Source organism: Cupressus sempervirens, chromosome 10, assembly GCF_028749045.1.
Source record: "Cupressus sempervirens isolate cs-2001-9-10 chromosome 10, ASM2874904v1, whole genome shotgun sequence".
Taxonomy (NCBI): Eukaryota; Viridiplantae; Streptophyta; class Pinopsida; order Cupressales; family Cupressaceae; genus Cupressus; species Cupressus sempervirens.
Window position 1 is genome coordinate 111,931,798 of NC_143127.1, and position 13,810 is coordinate 111,945,607.

The 13,810-nt window shown below is 39.4% G+C and overlaps 1 pseudogene; it reads right to left on the reverse strand.

The window, feature by feature from the left end:
• Window positions 1-1,435: 1,435 nt before the first annotated feature.
• Window positions 1,436-13,810, reverse strand: part of LOC149532842 (uncharacterized) — a 43,045-nt pseudogene continuing 30,670 nt past the window's right edge.

The window sequence follows — 13,810 nt, forward strand, 5'->3', positions numbered from 1 at the left end:
AGAAGACTGAAAATGGTGCCATAACTGTGCTACGACCTGGTAGATGGATCAAAGGATGGATGGAGTGTCATTCTGTATTTTACATTTACTCTGGTAGGTCGGGATTGATTATCGAGATCAGATCGCACAAAAAAATCAATTATCTTCGCTTCCTGGTTCATGAATCCGTCGAAGTCAAAAGGTCGACTGGGCTCCTTATGCATCGACTAGGCCACGCGGGCCAATTGCATTTCTTTACTTTGCCACCTAGAGGTCCTCCCATGGTTAACCACCACTCATTGGACCTACTGCGCCACCTTGAATACTATCATGACTGTGACGATTAGACTAACCGCTAACTGACATCCTAGACTATGCTGACAGGACACGTGTCGACAAGGTGTTGTGTCGCCAACATAACCATCGCACATCTCTGCCATAGCGCGATGGCATCTACCATCAATCAGCCTCGATCCAACAATCATGGAGACTCATCATTCTACAACCCCTTTCCCTTGTGAATCACTGGGCCCACTGTACATGTGGCATTTCCCTATTGGTCCATCGATTTCTTAATCCTTACTGTGCCAACTGCATGAAACACGGTTCCACCAGGACACGTGGCGCGCGGGTGCTATGTCGCCGACGTTAACTTCCAGGTAATTCTTGATAGTGAGACAATGCCAGTCATAGATCCTTGTGGATTTGATGAACGTGAAGACTTGCCATTCATGCTAAGACTATTGGGCCCGCTGTATGCCGTGCACCGACTCATACACATGGCACCTCCTTATTTGGTTTGACGCAACACTAGCTGGCAACCCAAGACTTGATCCGTAGAGTGACCACGTGTCAGCTAGGTGCCATGTCACTATGCAAAAATTGAGGCCAAATTCCCATAGTGCCATAGTGCCTATTGATAGCATGCCCTGAGGTTTACGTGTGTCCCTATCCGATTCGCCATGTTGACTACGCTTACACAATATGCGCTGGGACCCATCCGTCCGATCATTCCTTGCCAAGTTGAACTTTTTGTTAGGGCGCTATGTCGCCATCAGAAAATGCATGGGTTTTTCGTATGCGCCATGGCACCTCGCCATTTTTTTGAAACCTTCGGGCCATGAAACTTGTCTGCCCGCCACCGCGAAACTTTTGACCTGCCGTACTCTGTGATATGCGATCGGACCCATCCCACTCGGTGCAATATCTGTAACTGTACCACACCCCGAATGACACTTGGAAATCCTTGGTGAGACTTGGTCCTGTCGATCCACGTGGCAGATGGTCGACATCTCACTATGATAAAATCTGCACATCTCTGCCATAGCGAGATGGCGGCATCCGTTGATGCGACCCAATTCGATGATCGTGAGGACTCGTCGTACCTCATGCTTCTACCCTCCATGTCGATACACTTGGCATCACCCTAAGACATGGCCCCACCTGACACGTGTCACTAGGGCGCGATGTCACTGTCATAACCCTCGCACAACTCCTCCATAGAGCGATGGCGCTTACCGTTGATCCGAGTTGATCCGACAATCATGATCGTAAGCCCTGACTGTGTTAGCCATGCCAACAGGAACTCTGACCTGGCACACGTGGTTCCTCCTGATTTTTCACTGCAACACCTGATCACGCCGGGCATTATGTCGCTATGGAGATTTTCTGGCTGATATGCGATAGCGACATAGCGCCAAGGGCTTCGAGCACCTTTTCTGACCCGTGGAATGCCGGACCCACCCCTGCAACGTGTCATCAGGGCATCATCGTGCTATAATAAATATCATGCATTTCCCTTATAGCGCGATGGCACCAACCGTCGGCACTACTTAGATCTGACGGCCAGAAACTTGCAGGTTGTAACATTAAAATACTTATTTGAGACTAACTGTTGTACGAGCCACACTTTGAAAATTTAAATTCTGGCGGTAAAACTAGAGGTAACAATAACCAAGACCATGTGAGGTACCTAAGAGGTAATGAAGGGAGTTTATGATGCCAAGTGGGTTGACTAAGGGCTAAAATAAATATTGGAGATCATTGGCCAAGGTGGATAGCAGAGATGTGCATTGATTTTCCTGCAATTCATGTTTATGGTATCTCAATACATAATTAGACTCCATGTTTTCTCCAAGCCATAACCTTCCTTCTCTCTAGCTACCTCTACTTCCATCCATTTCTAATGCTGAGAAATCATTGATTGGTAGAGTAGAACTTAAAAATCCAAAATGTTTGTCAATTGGGTATCTGTGAAATTAATTCTAGATCAAATACCAGCTTGATAGATCACTCTTGGCCAGGCTATAAGCTTCTCAACCCCAGATAAAAAAAAAATTCTACCAAATACCTCCAAATAATTCAAGTATAAATGCTACCCCTTTCTCTTATTATTATCTTCTATTAATTGCAATGGAAAGCCACAAAGAAACAAGATTTGTCTCAGAGATAGAAAATAAAGCATTCAACTGTAGCCCCTTTTCAGCATTGAAGGGAAAGTTTGGGTTCATTTTTTGGATGTGTTGATGGTCTGTAGAGGAGTGATGGGGTTTGTTCTCCCTCTCTTTTTTTGTTTTTTTTTTTGTATTGGGTTTCTTTTGCTATGTTAGGCAACTAGCATTGACCCTACAACCTGGCTATATCTCTAAAAGATTCTCTTTGAGAGATCTGTGTGAAAGGGTTGTAAGTCTATTGGTTTCTCATTGTGGAGGGTCTATGAAAGGTTCTTGTCTCATGTCAAGGCCTTTATTGTGGAAAGTAAGGTGGGTGTGAAAGGGTTGCGAGAGAAGGAAGCTCTATTTAAAAAAAAATTTTAAAAAAAATTTAGCTTCTTCTGTTGCTAGTTTTTTTTTGTTTGCATTGGATTTCTTTTGTAGTGTGAGGCAACTGGCATGGACACTGCAACCTAGCTATATCTTTGAAAGATTCTCTTCAAGAGGTTTGTGTGAAAGGGTTGTAAGTCTATTAGTTTCTCATTGTGGAGGGTCTGTGAAACGTTCTTGTCTCATGTCAAGGCCTTTATTGTCAAAAGTAACATGGGTGTGAAAGGGTTGCAAGAGAAAAAAGCTCTATTTTTTTATTTTTTTGATAATTATGGAGGATTTATGAATTCTTTTGATAATTTTTTTGGCAATTTTTGGATTAGAACTAGGATGTGAGTGAGATTTGTTGGAATAGTGATGCGGGGTTTTGTTGTAAGGCTCAAAAATGTACAAGCATGAATAAACAATGGGTGGATGACTCAGGGATGAATAATAGAATATAGTAGTAGATGTGCGTATGATAGGGAAAAGCTTAGGATGAGGAAATAACATTGATGCAATATGGTTATTGTTACATGGCTATGATACACAAAATTATTGGTTGTGCTACAAGGATGTGGTACATAGAATATTGTGGCTTGGTACAGGTATATGATATAAAGGCATGGTTTTAAGGATAAAATAAACCTAATATGATACATGTGGTAAGGTACAAGGATGGAATAGATATGCTAACCATGGTAGAATATGTGATCTAGGTAGGCTTTCCAAGCTAGTGTCGTGAGTTGTTGGAGTGTGAGGAGGGAAATCTTGGAATATCTTGGAAAATGGGGAGATGACTAATGAGATGTAAAGGGGTGATACTGGATATGTAGGTCATTGATAGAAAATGAATAGGCTAACTACACCTGGTGCCTAATTGTTAGGTTTTCACCAGGGTATCAATCCAAGGTGCTTGAATTGCCAAGTATTCACCATTGGACACTTTTTTTTTTCTTTTTTTTTTGACTTCTTTTAGGCATAGAATTTCTTGAGGTGAATGATATTGGTGGGATCATTTAGGACTTCACCCTCAAGTGTGGATAACTGATAGGCCCCTAAGCCAAAAGATGTTGTGACCACATAAGGACTAAGCCATGTGGGCTCAAACTTGCCTTTCCTTTCTCGGTTAGCTTGGACCTTCATGTTTTCTTTGAGGACCATGTCTCCTTCTTGAAATTGGCATGGATGGACTTTCTTGTTGAAGTTGCACTTGAGGCGATTCTAGTAGATCATGAGGTGGTCGTAGGCTTGTTGCCTTTTTTCATCAAGTAAATCTAACTGGGTGAGTCTAGCCACTCTATAATCCTCATCTAATATCTAGCCTCACAAATAAATGAACAAGGATGGGAGTTTGACCTCAATAGGTATTACTACTTTAGCACCATAAACTAGGGATTATGGGGTTGTGCCTATGGATGTACGAAACAAGGTGGGGTTGATTTGTAAATGACAATTGTGGCTGAAATCATTGACAACTTTCTTTAGGATTTTGAGTAGGGTTTTATTAGTTGCCTCTACCTAACTGTTACCTTGTGGGAAGTATGGACTAGAAAAATGGTGATGGATATGAAGGGAAGGGCATAATTCTTCCATATTTAGGTTTTCAAAATTACCTCCATGGTCAATGAAAATGGTAGCCTAGATGCCAAAATGACATATGATATGATGTAGGATAAACTTAGACACCTAAACTCCCATAACAGTGACAAGGGGAACTACTTCAACCCACTTAGTAAAGTAATCAGTAGTGGTGATTATCCATTTGTGCCCTTTTGAAGAAAGTGGTGCAATAAGACTGACAAGATCAAACCCCTAGTAGGCAAAAGGCCATGGTGGTGCAATAGATTGCAAGTCTTGAGCTAGAGCTCAGATTAGATTAGCATGTTGTTGTCAAGGTAAACATCATTTAGAAAACTCACATGCATCATGCTCTAGAGTAGGCCAATAATACCTAGCTTGAAGGATTTTCTTTGCTAGCACTATCCCGCTCATGTGACCACCACAAAGTCTAGCACATATCTCCTTTAAAGCCATTGCAGCCTTGTTTTGATCTAAACATTGAGAGAGAGTATCATGATAACCATGATGATATAGGGTTTCGGTAATGATAGTGTAGCAGGAAGCTCTATGAATAAGGTTTTAGCATTGGGTCTATATGAGGTGAGGAGATATGATACCATTTAGTAGGTAAGCATGAATTTCATGGTACCATGGGGATTGGGTACCAACCAAAATGTAGACCCATGTTGATTCATCATTCTCATATGCGGGTTCGTGCAGCTAGTCACCCAAGAATTCATATTGCATAGCTTCATACGATATTTCCAAGAGAGAACCAATAGTAGCCATGGCATTTTCTGCTTTATTTTGGAGTCTAGGTACCTATATGAACTATAGTTGAGTAAAATTCTCCTTTAATTGATCCACCAATTCCTTGTAAGGTAGTAGCTTGTCATCCTTAGTTTGATATTCATTTAAGGCTTGTTCGATGATAAGCTGAGAATAATCATAGGCTTGTAGCTATGGGATATTCCATTCAATGGTGATTTTGAGTCTTGCAATAAGGGCCTCATACTCTGAGATGTTTTTGGAACACTAGAACTATAGTTTAAAAGATTTAGGAATATAATTTCCTTGAGGTGTGAGAGAGAGTATGTCAGCTCCAGAGCCATGGGATGTGTATGATCCATCAAAGTATAACTTCTAGGATGGTTGTTCTTCTATCAAATAGAGGTGTTCATCTATGAATTCCATGATGAGAGGGTGGTCTACAACCAAGGGTGCATCTACCAAGTGATCTTCAATAGCTTGGCCTTTGATGGCCTTTCTATCAACATATTGGATGTCGAATTCGATGAGAAGCATGACCCACTTAGCCAGGTGTCCTATGAGTACTATACGAGATAACATATATTTTAATGGATCAATTTTGGATATTAGTTGCACAGTGTGGCTCAACATGTAATGATGTAACTTCTAAGTAGAAAATACCATAGCTAAGAAAGCCTTCTCCATTGGTGTGTAATTAAGCTCATATCCCACTAGGTTATGATTGATGTAGTAAATAGCCATTTCCTTGCTTGAATCATCAAGTTGTGCTAGAAGAGCACCTAATGCTGTGGGAGTAGCTGTGATGTACAATATGAGTGGATGCCCTATAACTGGAGGAACTAAAATATGAATATTAGCCAAGTATTCCTTGATGAGGTCAAAGTTATGCTGGCAAGCAAGATCCCATTTGAAATTCTAATCCTTCTTGAGCATGTGTGTGAATCGTTGACATTCATCAACAAGCTAGGAAATGAACCGTCTGACTGATTGGAGTTTTCCCTACAAAGAAAAAAGGTGTCTAAGTGTCCTAGGAGGAGCCATATCCATGATGGCTTTGACCTTTTTAGGGTCAATCTTGATATCATTCCATGACACAATGAATCCTAGGAGCTTTCCTAAGGTGATGTCGAAGACACATTTCTTTGGATTCAACATGAGATAATATTTTGCCAATTGATTAAACACTTCCTCAAGGTGAAATAAGTGATCAAGAGCATTGAGAGACTTGACTAAAATATCATCCATGTAATCCTCAAGAATCTTATGGATTAGATCATGGAAGATGACCGTCATGGCACACTGATAGCCCTAGCATTCTCTTTAGCCCAAATGGCATCATGTTGTAGTAAAATGTTCCCCAAGGTGTAGTGAATGTTGTCTTATGCTGATATTCCTCTACTATATGAATCTAATTATATCCAAAGAAACCATCCATTAGTGACAAGAGTTCATGACCTATGGTGAGATCCACAATCATGTCAATATTTGGTAATGAAAAGTCATCCTTCCAACAAGCTTTATTAAGATCCCTGAAATCGGTGCAAAATCTTATATCACCAAATGGCTTGGTAATAGGTACCATGTTAGAAATTAATTTAGAATAATCTATTGGATGAATGATTTTGGTCTCTAGCAACTTTTCTAACTCTTCTTTAAAAAATAAAGCAACTTTGGGGTGCATCTTATGGAGCTTTTGCATAACAAGTTTGGCCTTTGGATCCATGGCCAAATGGTGTACCACTAGCTTGGGGTCCAACCCCACCATGTCTTGATATGACCATGCAAAATGACCCACATTCTTGTGGAGAAACTCAATGAGAAGAACTAACTACTCAGGTGGTAGAGAAGCCGCAATGTATGTGATATGTGGTGTCTCTATCAAACTAATATTTATTGGTTGAGTTTCCTTTGTTAAAACTAAAGATATAGGAGGTCTATGCTCTTGCGAGGGAAGCATGAAATCTCCATCTTCAGGTGATTTAGAGTGGTTTTCACCATCATATATGTCCTTTATTTTTATTTCATTTTTTGAGTCATCCAATGGTGCTCCAGAGGAGTTTTCACTAGAGGACATTTTTCCTTTGATTTTTTTCTTTTTTGTTTCCTTTTCTATTTTAGTTTTGTGACTAGAGATTTCCTCCTCCTCAAAGTAACCTACAAGATCTAGCTTGTAGATATGTGTTGATGGTGGTGGCAACCATTTATGTGGCATTTCTACCCCCATGAATTTAAGGAGCATGTGCTCGATAGAAAATTCATCAACATGAATGACACTAGATTAGTTCTAATCTATGAGTTGATGTTGAGTGAGGGGTAGGTCTATGAGATTTAGGGATAGTTGGCAGAGCATAGAGGCTCCTAGGATTATTTTGTCAAGGAATATATTGTCATGGCTTTATTTTCTACTTCCTTAGGAATATCTTCAATCTCAACAAGGTTGTTTTAGATGTTTGTAAAGGCATGGCCTTCCTTCATAGTGCCCCCAGTTGTGGTGAGTCCATAGCCTAAGCCTTTGGTTTTCTATCCCTAGTGTCCCTCTATAGGATTTCTCATACCTAATTCCAAATGGCCCAAAACACCTCCTTGATAATCCCATTGCTCTGTGGCCAGGCGATGTGACCAAGGATATTTCTATTTAAAGTGATCAAGAAATGCTTCACTTTTAGGAGGTGGCTCTTTGTATAGCCATGTGTTAATTTCTGGTGTGTTCTCCTCTTCATCAAGGATACCCTTGGTAATAAATTTGGTAGGGACCATTTTTTGGAGTCGAGAGGTGGTTTTTGGTCTAGGCCCTTGATGTGTCGAGTGTCCTTGAGTATGGGGATCAAGTGGTAGAGTGCTGACAAAAAAAGCATCTATAAGACTGTACTCACAACAACCTTGGTATTTGATCTTAACTATGGAAAGAGTGGAGGCTAAAATGGTTTCTAGATCATGGCAGGTGCCAGAAGAACTGGTCGTGGTGTGGAAAACTTTTATCCCACGACAATGATTGATGTATGAAGCTTCAATCGTATTGCAATAAGCAAAGGGTTTAGGATCTTCATGAATGGTTATCTCAGTGCCATTATGCAAAAAAATTGATGCACTAATGATATGTGGATGGAATGACCTTCATGGCATGAATCCATGGGTGACTGATGAGGATGTTGTATGGAAGGTTAAGATCAACTACATGGCAATGTGTTTCTTGAGCCATTGGGCTAACTCTAATAGGGAGCAAGATGGTTCCTTCAATGGTGCGCTCCAAATTGTGATCTACCTTGATGGTGATTACTTCATTAATGATATCTACCTCAGTGTATCCTACCTATTTGATGAACTTTAGAGTATATATATTTAAAGCCAATCCATTATCTATCATGACCCATGTAATAGAAAAGTTAGAAACCATGATGACTATGCAAAGTGGAAGGATATGATCTGGTTTGATTGCTGGGATATTAGTGGTTTTGAAGGATAAGGAACATGATTTCGAAAGATGGCCAACCAAGTTGCAAAACTTAGTGGTATTTATTTAGAGGGGATGCATGACTTGTGTAGAGTGTTGTTGAGGATCACTTGATAAAGTGGGCTTGTTCATAAGAGATCTAGAATGGAGATCTGGGCTAGCATGTTTCCAAGGTGTTCCAAGATGTTATATTGTGGCCCTAATGAGGATGATTCTGATGGAGATGCTCTAGATGGAGGTGGTCTTGATGGTGCACAAATCGGTGAGCCAGCTATATTGAGTCGAGCTCAGCGACGAGTGATTGCACATGGGGTATCTAGGCCCTTAATGTTAATGATGTTGATGGATGGCTCAACCTATGATATGAAATTGATAAGGCTTCCATAGTCTAAATATGTCAAGGTATAGTTTTGAGACTTGTCTCAATTATCTCCTTATTTTCCTTGAGTATTGTACGGTTTGTTGATAGGAGGGTTTGCAGGTGCTTTTCCTAGGTTTGTGTTATGATGAGGGAAAGCATTTTGATACATCATTAATCCTGCATTAGGTGAATTTTGTGCCTCAACTATGATTTCCTTCTAATCAATTAGGTCTTGGACATAGTCCTTGAGTTGCATGCATTTGAGGGTGGTATGTCCTTTGACACAATAGAATTTGTAAAACTCATTATCTTTATACCAGGATGCCCTAGATTGGTTTGGTTCCAAGGGTTGTGTTGGTGGATGTTGAATAAGATTATCCTTAGCTATTTTTTCAAATATTGCATCAAGAGGTTCCCTTAATGAGGTGTATACATGAGGTTGTCTCTAAACACGGAGTTTAGTACCTGCCAAAAGTCTGATAGCATTGGTTTGATTATGATGAGCAGGTATTTTCTAATTGTTCTATATGGGTGGTGGGTGATACATAGGGGGTTGCTACTAATAGGGTTGTTGCTAACAAAATGTGGCAGGAACATTGCTAGCTACCCCAATTATATGAACTTGTCGGGTGTGGGCGGCACCATCTATCACCATGTTTTTGTTTTTGTTTCGATATCGAGTTTTGTTGTTGCTTGGTCCTTGGTCCTAGGTGTTTTCCTTGTAAAGGCTACTAACACCATCCTTAATGAGGCCTTGTTCAAGTCCCATCCCCTTTTCCTTAATGTCTTTGTACATTTATAAATAGTTCATAACCATATGATGGGTGAGACTAGGGTGTGCATTGTTTATAAACATTTTGACAAGATGACGCTCAAGGATGGTACAAGAAATCCTGGTTGTGAGTATTTGCCAATGTTGTAAGTATTTTTAAAAGATTTCTCCCCCTTTTTGCTTAGTATGAACTAGATCCATGATAGATAATTCAGTTTTAACAAGATGGGTGTATTGAGCCACAAAGGCCTTAAAAAGATTAGCAAAATTTTTAATAATGCCTTGAGGGATACGACAGAACCATTCTAAGGCTGGGCCTCCTAAAATTTTGGGAAAGAGCCACATGAGGAACACACCATTAGAAGCTACCTCCTAACAATGCATATAGAATTGCTTAACATGTGTGACTAGATTATTTTTCCCTCTAAATTTTTCAAACTTGGGGATCTCAAAATGTTTAGGAAATAGTTTCGTCATGATGGTTTTATCAAACGGGTATGAGTAGTCATTCTCAAACTTGAAAGTTTTGGAGTTTGTCCCATCTTTGAGGGCTTTGAGAGAATTTTTCATCTCTTCCCATTTAGAGTTTACAGGTGGAGGAGTGAGTGCCCCCAATCCAGGTGCCCCTAGTGTAGGATACATGCTAAGATCCGAGGGTTGATATGGAAAACCCTAGTTGCCATATGGCGTCTGTGGAAAACCAGGTTGCACAACTGGTGGGATGGATGTTATGGGTTGCTAGAATGTGTTTTGGGTTTGTTGTTGGATCTATTGAGAATTTTGTTTGTGGGGAAGATAAGTTTGAGGCTGCTACCCTATGAGATATTTCTGTGTGGGTGCTTGAGCATACTACTGGTGTGAAGACTATGGGTGAAAGGGTGGTAATGTGGGTAATGCCTATGCCATGCTTTGGGAATACATACCATGTCTAATATATGTGGGTTGCACTCCTGCTTGAGAGTATGACTAATTATGAATAGGCACAAAGTAATTAATCTGTAGTAGAGTATTCATCATAGGGAACTACATTGGTGGGGTGGTTTGGCTATTGCCCAAAGGTGGCATGGAGAAATAGTTGGTAAGGGGTGGTGGTGAATAACAATGTGAAGTAGTGGATGAAAGTGCCTGAGGGGTAGACATGGCTATGGTGCTAGGGGGAATACTAGTTATAGGGCCCTACATCATAGCAACATTAAAAGGTCCTAAAGGAAATGTGGTCGAAGAGCTTTGGTTAGCTACAAAGGGATTGATAGTGATGTTAGGTGGGATGGAAGATGAGGTATTAGACCCTAGTGGTAGTATTTGAGTAGTAAATGGACTAGATGTGATGTGGGTGGAAGTGAAAAGGTAGTGTTGCTAGATGCAAATGGAGGATTTGGTGGGGTAGGAAAATGAGTAGTGGAAGTAGATGTAGATGGTATACTCAAGCTTGGTTGGGAAGTAGTATGCACTAAGGGTTGAGTGAGAGTGGGATGGGTATTTTGCAAAATGGGAACATGCACCTAGATTGAGGGTATATTTGGGTTTTCTAGTTCTACCTGAGGTGGTTGCCATCCAAACAAAGGGTGAGTAGGATCTATTATGTCAATGGGGGGTGGACGCCCAAACTCAAAGGCACCAACATTGTCCCTTAAGAAATTTTCCATGATGGTTTCCTTGTTTCGATCTATGATGCCATTTGAAATGGTAGCATGACCAAGTTGGTTCATGAAAGCATCAATGTCTATGGAGGAACTTGTTTCTTTGGGGATATTTGTGGTGGATTTGGTGGAATCATGGAAACTCTAGGGTATGGCTGAGCTCAAGATGTGTTACTACTATGACTAGGATTCATGTCCTTTTTCTGTGTGTTCTTACCAAAATTTTTGGTGGGTGGCATGAAAGGATGATTTTCTTAATGATATGAAACCCTAAGGTAGCCTTGTGACCATTTTGGAAGACAAATGGGATCAAGTGTGTAGCCCAACCTTTCGCTTAAGGTGATGTGGGACACAAGTGACAGTTTATCCTAAACAATGCTTAGTTTAATGACAACTATGATGGTGAGATGGATGAAGATTTCTTTAGGAAGACAAAGCTTAATGAGGTGATGTGGAAATGTTTGTAAGTGTGGAGCAACTAATGGAGGATTTTAGGGTTTAATGATGCTTGATTTGGAAGATTTCTAAAAACCTAAGGTTTATGACAAAAAGTGGAGGAGATGATTCTACCAAATGTTTCGATGGGATGAAAAATTAATAGAGAGACTAAACCTACAAGGAGACAAGTGCATAAGTGTGTGTGGAAAAAGATGGACCTAATTGAATTAGTTAACATGAGAGTTATCGATAAGGCTATGGTTGACACCTCGTCAGAGAGTTAGGTTCTAAATCTTGTAATCCCACTCATTTTGTAATACAGTGTCTACTCCATATTTCTCAATTTGGTCTAGCTTGGCAATCCTTGGGTTTGGGGTATGTTTTTGATGTTCTACTTCTATCTCCTTATAAATTGGTATTTGTGGAAGTTTAGCCTTTTTGAACTTAGCCTTAGGTTGGCCTGACATGAGATAACCCTAAGACATTTGATCACAATTGTGGAGTTTTGATGGGCAGTGACTATGCTAAATATACCTTTCAACCTTGGATTTAGATCATAAATTGATTAAGGGATAGCTAAGTTTCTAAAAAGGGTAAAATTTGAGTGAAGTGGAACAAACAAGACTTTAGGATTTTGTTGTGAATGAACTTGCTAACAATCTTTAAGTCAAGAGTTAAAGTGTTGTTTTCAATCAAGTAGGGTAAGCAACAAGGATATTTTGAAAAAGGACAAAACTTTGGACCAAGGAAAAAGGATTAGTAACTAGGACTTGCTTAGTGATTTTGTTGTTTTTGAGGGAATAAATATAACTTTTTTGGTAAAGAGAAAATCTAGACCAACAAGACAAACAATTGTTGCAAATGGACTTGCTAACAACTGCCTTTTGAGATAAAAAAGGTGGAAATTTTTTAAAATTTTTTTCTCTAATATAAGGGTTTTATGAGCAAACAATTTCTCCAAGGACAAAGCAAATTTGAGAAAGGAAAATAGATGATCTCTTTAGCAAAAGGATTTTTGATAATAACCACAGAATTGTGTATGTTTTACAAATATTTTTCACGGGTCTTGAGCACAAATAAGACAATTCAAACACACTCTTTATCCCTAAGGTCAAATTTTGGCTGCAACATGCTATTCAATGGCCCACAACTTGATGTCTCCTAATTCTAGTGCAATATGTCACTCTCATCGAAGAGGTGAGTTGATACAAGAGTCGATCAACAAATGATACACATGAAAGAATCTTCAAGGTATGGCAAATAGAAGTTCCCCTTGTACAAGAACAATGACCCTTGGAGATGAAACCCAAGTGGTCTTATGCCTCTACCAGGGGAGCACAATGGTGAGTAATCTTGAGGGATGTCATTTCCCTTGCATCGCAAATAACATGCCAAGGATAAACTGGTAGTTACCAACTTGGTTTGTATTTTACACTTTTTTGAATTTTTATTTTTTTTAAAATACATATATATGAATATGCATATTTTTACCAAATTTTTACTAAAAAAAGTGTCACCCCAAAAAAAAAAAAAAAAATTTTTTTAATATAAAAATATTAAAGAAAATTTGAGGAAGAGAGAAGGTGAGATTTTTTTTTTTTTTAAATTATAAATAAATAAATTTCACCTTGTGGTTGTGGGTTGTCGCATTGGGCATGCCAAAATGTAGAGCTGTAAAACTAGTGCTTAAAGGAATATAATGAAGAATCAAAACATTCAAAACAATAGATTTAACTCACATATATGATTAGACAAAAGAGAATTAAAATACCAAAGTAGCCTAAGAACATGCAAACCTCTTAAACCAAGAAATCTTCCCTTTGATGCATAGATGTGTCCATAAGATGAGATGTGTGCTCAACGATGTTGCTCAATCTTCAATAGAGGATATGATTCAAAATGGATTTGTGGATGAATTTTTCCATTATGATGATATTTTGATAGTCCTTAGTCTCTCAAAATAGCATTATAACATTAGCATAGAAGTGGATCATATTTGTGAAGGGAGAGGGTTTCATTTATAGGTCAAGGGGT